Source organism: Hyla sarda, unplaced genomic scaffold (assembly GCF_029499605.1).
Source record: "Hyla sarda isolate aHylSar1 unplaced genomic scaffold, aHylSar1.hap1 scaffold_31, whole genome shotgun sequence".
Classification (NCBI taxonomy): Eukaryota; Metazoa; Chordata; class Amphibia; order Anura; family Hylidae; genus Hyla; species Hyla sarda.
In genome coordinates, this window is record NW_026609824.1 from 1,185,374 (window position 1) to 1,192,500 (window position 7,127).

Here is a 7,127-nt window from a genome sequence, read left to right on the forward strand (position 1 = left end):
CAGATATTAAACTGATATAAACAGACACCACATTTGATACCAGCCAAAAGGAAGGATGAGAAGTGATAACTGTGAAAGGGGAGGAACCAACGCTGTCCCCTTCACATGCACCATCATTACTTGTAGGAAGGGAGGCTGGCTGGCAGCCTCCCATACACACTCTGGCTGGGTGGCAGTCACCCACCAGTACACACAGCAGACCCTAAACCCATATCATTATTGCTAAGCAGGAAGATGGGAGTCCATTTCACTCTGATGGACCATTTTTAAATGCAATCCATAACCTGGCTTTGGCAGGAACCCTTCTTACTCCTCCTACTTGCATTTGATACTGGGTTTAGGATCTGCATAGGAAACACACACACACACACACACACATACAAGCACACACTTACCTGTGTTGCCTGCTGACGCCTCCTTGGCTGTCCCCAAACGGTATAAAACCAACAGCCACGGGAAGCTGTAAGGATAGAGGACATACCTGCATCCTATTGGACTCACTTGTCTTGGTTAAATCCAACTTATTTGACAACCTATGGTGCTGCTACTTCTGCTCATGGCAGTGCTGCTTCTGACAAGGCTGTTCTTTGGTGGGCCTAGGCGACATCACAATCTCCATGGTTACATACACAACAAAGGTCAGATGTTGTTTACACCTGGCCATGCCAGTGGTATTGAGTAGCATATCCCAGTGCTAAGGGTCCTGGGTGCAACAATCTTTCAATGGGGAATAGCCGCACTGAGTTTGTCAAGTGCACCCATGTTTGCAACTCCAACAATACACACATATGTATGTATGTATGTGTGTATGTGTGTATGTGTGTATGTGTGTATGTATGTCTATCTATCTATCTATCCACCCATCTATCTCTATATATATTTATCTCTCTATATATATATATGTATATATATATATATATATATATATATTTTTTTTTTTTAAATATATATATATATATATGTATATACATATAGAGAGAGAGAGAGATGGAAATACTTTTTTAAACATGTTTTCACCTCATTTTTACCTTCTTTTTTTCTTCTCTCCATGTTTTCCTTCTTTCCTATGCTGCTGCTTCTTATTTTTCTTCTTTTTCAGACCCTATCATTGCACTATTGCTTATTCAATACCACCAGCAGATGGAGACACTATATTACAACATTAGTTGTGAGCAGCAGTTTGTACAAACAAATGCCTCATAGCTGATGTCCTATCTACCTAGGCACATAGGCACCACCTATTGTCTTTTGCCTGCAGTAGGGACCCACTGGACTAGCCAGCAAGCAGCTGCAGCAGCAGCAGCAAATAAACAGGTAATCTTTCTTTCCAACACTGAAACCTGGTGGTGCACTTAATATATGCTACCAGATAGGGGACATATCAGATATTAAACTGATATAAACAGACACCACATTTGATACCAGCCAAAAGGAAGGATGAGAAGTGATAACTGTGAAAGGGGAGGAACCAACGCTGTCCCCTTCACATGCACCATCACTACTTGTAGGAAGGGAGGCTGGCTGGCAGCCTCCCATACACACTCTGGCTGGGTGGCAGTCACCCACCAGTACACACAGCAGACCCTAAACCCATATCATTATTGCTAAGCAGGAAGATGGGAGTCCATTTCACTCTGATGGACCATTTTTAAATGCAATCCATAACCTGGCTTTGGCAGGAACCCTTCTTACTCCTCCTACTTGCATTTGATACTGGGTTTAGGATCTGCATAGGAAACACACACACACACACACACACAAGCACACACTTACCTGTGTTGCCTGCTGACGCCTCCTTGGCTGTCCCCAAACGGTATAAAACCAACAGCCACGGGAAGCTGTAAGGATAGAGGACATACCTGCATCCTATTGGACTCACTTGTCTTGGTTAAATCCAACTTATTTGACAACCTATGGTGCTGCTACTTCTGCTCATGGCAGTGCTGCTTCTGACAAGGCTGTTCTTTGGTGGGCCTAGGCGACATCACAATCTCCATGGTTACATACACAACAAAGGTCAGATGTTGTTTACACCTGGCCATGCCAGTGGTATTGAGTAGCATATCCCAGTGCTAAGGGTCCTGGGTGCAACAATCTTTCAATGGGGAATAGCAGCACTGAGTTTGTCAAGTGCACCCATGTTTGCAACTCCAACAATACACACGTATGTATGTATGTATGTATGTATGTATGTATGTATGTGTATCTATGTGTATCTATCTATCTATCTATCTATCCACCCATCTATCTCTATATATATTTATCTCTCTCTCTCTCTCTATATGTATATATATATATATATATATATATATATATATAATTTTTTTTTCTTTTAAATATATATATATATATATATATATATGTGTATACATATAGAGAGAGAGAGAGATGGAAATACTTTTTTAAACATGTTTTCACCTCATTTTTACCTTCTTTTTTTCTTCTCTCCATGTTTTCCTTCTTTCCTATGCTGCTGCTTCTTATTTTTCTTCTTTTTCAAACCCTATCATTGCACTATTGCTTATTCAATACCACTAGCAGATGGAGACACTATATTACAACATTAGTTGTGAGCAGCAGTTTGTACAAACAAATGCCTCATAGCTGATGTCCTATCCACCTAGGCACATAGGCACCACCTATTGTCTTTTGCCTGCAGTAGGGGCCCACTGGACTAGCCAGCAAGCAGCTGCAGCTGCAGCAAATAAACAGATAACCTTTCTTTCCAACACTGAAACCTGGTGGTGCACTTAATATCTGCTATCAGATAGGGGACATATCAGATATTAAACTGATATAAACAGACAAAACATTTGATACCAGCCAAAAGGAAGGATGAGAAGTGATAACTGTGAAAGGGGAGGAACCAACGCTGTCCCCTTCACATGCACCATCACTACTTGTAGGAAGGGAGGCTGGCTGGCAGCCTCCCATACACACTCTGGCTGGGTGGCAGTCACCCACCAGTACACACAGCAGACCCTAAACCCATATCATTATTGCTAAGCAGGAAGATGGGAGTCCATTTCACTCTGATGGACCATTTTTAAATGCAATCCATAACCTGGCTTTGGCAGGAACCCTTCTTACTCCTCCTACTTGCATTTGATACTGGGTTTAGGATCTGCATAGGAAACACACACACACACACACACACACACAGAAGCACACACTTACCTGTGTTGCCTGCTGACGCCTCCTTGGCTGTCCCCAAACGGTATAAAACCAACAGCCATGGGAAGCTGTAAGGATAGAGGACATACCTGCATCCTATTGGACTCACTTGTCTTGGTTAAATCCAACTTATTTGACAACCTATGGTGCTGCTACTTCTGCTCATGGCAGTGCTGCTTCTGACAAGGCTGTTCTTTGGTGGGCCTAGGCGACATCACAATCTCCATGGTTACATACACAACAAAGGTCAGATGTTGTTTACACCTGGCCATGCCAGTGGTATTGAGTAGCATATCCCAGTGCTAAGGGTCCTGGGTGCAACAATCTTTCAATGGGGAATAGCCGCACTGAGTTTGTCAAGTGCACCCATGTTTGCAACTCCAACAATACACACGTATGTATGTATGTATGTATGTGTATCTATCTATCTATCTATCTATCTATCCACCCAACTATCTCTATATATATTTATCTCTCTCTCTCTCTATATATGTATATATATATATATATATATATATATATAATTTTTTTTCTTTTAAATATATATATATATATATATATATATATATATATATATATGTATATACATATAGAGAGAGAGAGAGAGAGATGGAAATACTTTTTTAAACATGTTTTCACCTCATTTTTACCTTCTTTTTTCTTCTCTCCATGTTTTCCTTCTTTCCTATGCTGCTGCTTCTTATTTTTCTTCTTTTTCAAACCCTATCATTGCACTATTGCTTATTCAATACCACCAGCAGATGGAGACACTATATTACAACATTAGTTGTGAGCAGCAGTTTGTACAAACAAATGCCTCATAGCTGATGTCCTATCCACCTAGGCACATAGGCACCACCTATTGTCTTTTGCCTGAAGTAGGGGCCCACTGGACTAGCCAGCAAGCAGCTGCAGCTGCAGCAAATAAACAGATAACCTTTCTTTCCAACACTGAAACCTGGTGGTGCACTTAATATCTGCTATCAGATAGGGGACATATCAGATATTAAACTGATATAAACAGACACCACATTTGATACCAGCCAAAAGGAAGGATGAGAAGTGATAACTGTGAAAGGGGAGGAACCAACGCTGTCCCCTTCACATGCACCATCACTACTTGTAGGAAGGGAGGCTGGCTGGCAGCCTCCCATACACACTCTGGCTGGGTGGCAGTCACCCACCAGTACACACAGCAGACCCTAAACCCATATCATTATTGCTAAGCAGGAAGATGGGAGTCCATTTCACTCTGATGGACCATTTTTAAATGCAATCCATAACCTGGCTTTGGCAGGAACCCTTCTTACTCCTCCTACTTGCATTTGATACTGGGTTTAGGATCTGCATAGGAAACACACACACACACACACACACACACACACACACACACACAAGCACACACTTACCTGTGTTGCCTGCTGACGCCTCCTTGGCTGTCCCCAAACGGTATAAAACCAACAGCCATGGGAAGCTGTAAGGATAGAGAACATACCTGCATCCTATTGGACTCACTTGTCTTGGTTAAATCCAACTTATTTGACAACCTATGGTGCTGCTACTTCTGCTCATGGCAGTGCTGCTTCTGACAAGGCTGTTCTTTGGTGAGCCTAGGCGACATCACAATCTCCATGGTTACATACACAACAAAGGTCAGATGTTGTTTACACCTGGCCATGCCAGTGGTATTGAGTAGCATATCACAGTGCTAAGGGTCCTGGGTGCAACAATCTTTCAATGGGGAATAGCCGCACTGAGTTTGTCAAGTGCACCCATGTTTGCAACTCCAACAATACACACATATCTATGTATGTATGTATGTGTGTATGTGTGTATGTGTGTATGTGTGTATGTGTATCTCTCTATCTATCTATCTATCTATCTATCCACCCATCTATCTCTATATATATTTATCTCTCTCTCTCTATATGTATATATATAATTTTTTTTTCTTTTAAATATATATATATATATATATACATATAGAGAGAGAGAGAGAGATGGAAATACTTTCTTAAACATGTTTTCACCTCATTTTTACCTTCTTTTTTTTCTTCTCTCCATGTTTTCCTTCTTTCCTCCTTTTTTCATATGCTGCTGCTTCTTATTTTTCTTCTTTTTCAGACCCTATCATTGCACTATTGCTTATTCAATACCACCAGCAGATGGAGACACTATATTACAACATTAGTTGTGAGCAGCAGTTTGTACAAACAAATGCCTCATAGCTGATGTCCTATCCACCTAGGCACATAGGCACTACCTATTGTCTATTGCCTGCAGTAGGGACCCACTGGACTAGACAGCAAGCAGCTGCAGCAAATAAACAGATAATCTTTCTTTCCAACACTGAAACCTGGTGGTGCATTTAATATATGCTATCAGATAGGGGACATATCAGATATTAAACTGATATAAACAGACACCACATTTGATACCAGCCAAAAGGAAGGATGAGAAGTGATAACTGTGAAAGGGGAGGAACCAACGCTGTCCCCTTCACATGCACCATCATTACTTGTAGGAAGGGAGGCTGGCTGGCAGCCTCCCATACACACTCTGGCTGGGTGGCAGTCACCCACCAGTACACACAGCAGACCCTAAACCCATATCATTATTGCTAAGCAGGAAGATGGGAGTCCATTTCACTCTGATGGACCATTTTTAAATGCAATCCATAACCTGGCTTTGGCAGGAACCCTTCTTACTCCTCCTACTTGCATTTGATACTGGGTTTAGGATCTGCATAGGAAACACACACACACACACACACACACACACACACATACAAGCACACACTTACCTGTGTTGCCTGCTGACGCCTCCTTGGCTGTCCCCAAACGGTATAAAACCAACAGCCACGGGAAGCTGTAAGGATAGAGGACATACCTGCATCCTATTGGACTCACTTGTCTTGGTTAAATCCAACTTATTTGACAACCTATGGTGCTGCTACTTCTGCTCATGGCAGTGCTGCTTCTGACAAGGCTGTTCTTTGGTGGGCCTAGGCGACATCACAATCTCCATGGTTACATACACAACAAAGGTCAGATGTTGTTTACACCTGGCCATGCCAGTGGTATTGAGTAGCATATCCCAGTGCTAAGGGTCCTGGGTGCAACAATCTTTCAATGGGGAATAGCCGCACTGAGTTTGTCAAGTGCACCCATGTTTGCAACTCTAACAATACACACATATGTATGTATGTATGTATGTATGTGTGTATGTGTGTATGTGTGTATGTGTGTATGTGTGTATGTATGTCTATCTATCTATCTATCTATCTATCTATCTATCCACCCATCTATCTCTATATATATTTATCTCTCTCTCTCTCTCTCTATATGTATATATATATAATTTTTTTTCTTTTAAATATATATATATATATATATATATATATATATATGTATATACATATAGAGAGAGAGAGAGATGGAAATACTTTTTTAAACATGTTTTCACCTCATTTTTACCTTCTTTTTTTCTTCTCTCCATGTTTTCCTTCTTTCCTATGCTGCTGCTTCTTATTTTTCTTCTTTTTCAGACCCTATCATTGCACTATTGCTTATTCAATACCACCAGCAGATGGAGACACTATATTACAACATTAGTTGTGAGCAGCAGTTTGTACAAACAAATGCCTCATAGCTGATGTCCTATCCACCTAGGCACATAGGCACCACCTATTGTCTATTGCCTGCAGTAGGGGCCCACTGGACTAGCCAGCAAGCAGCTGCAGCAAATAAACAGATAATCTTTCTTTCCAACACTGAAACCTGGTGGTGCATTTAATATATGCTATCAGATAGGGGACATATCAGATATTAAACTGATATAAACAGACACCACATTTGATACCAGCCAAAAGGAAGGATGAGAAGTGATAACTGTGAAAGGGGAGGAACCAACGCTGTCCCCTTCACATGCACCATCATTACTTGTAGGAAGGG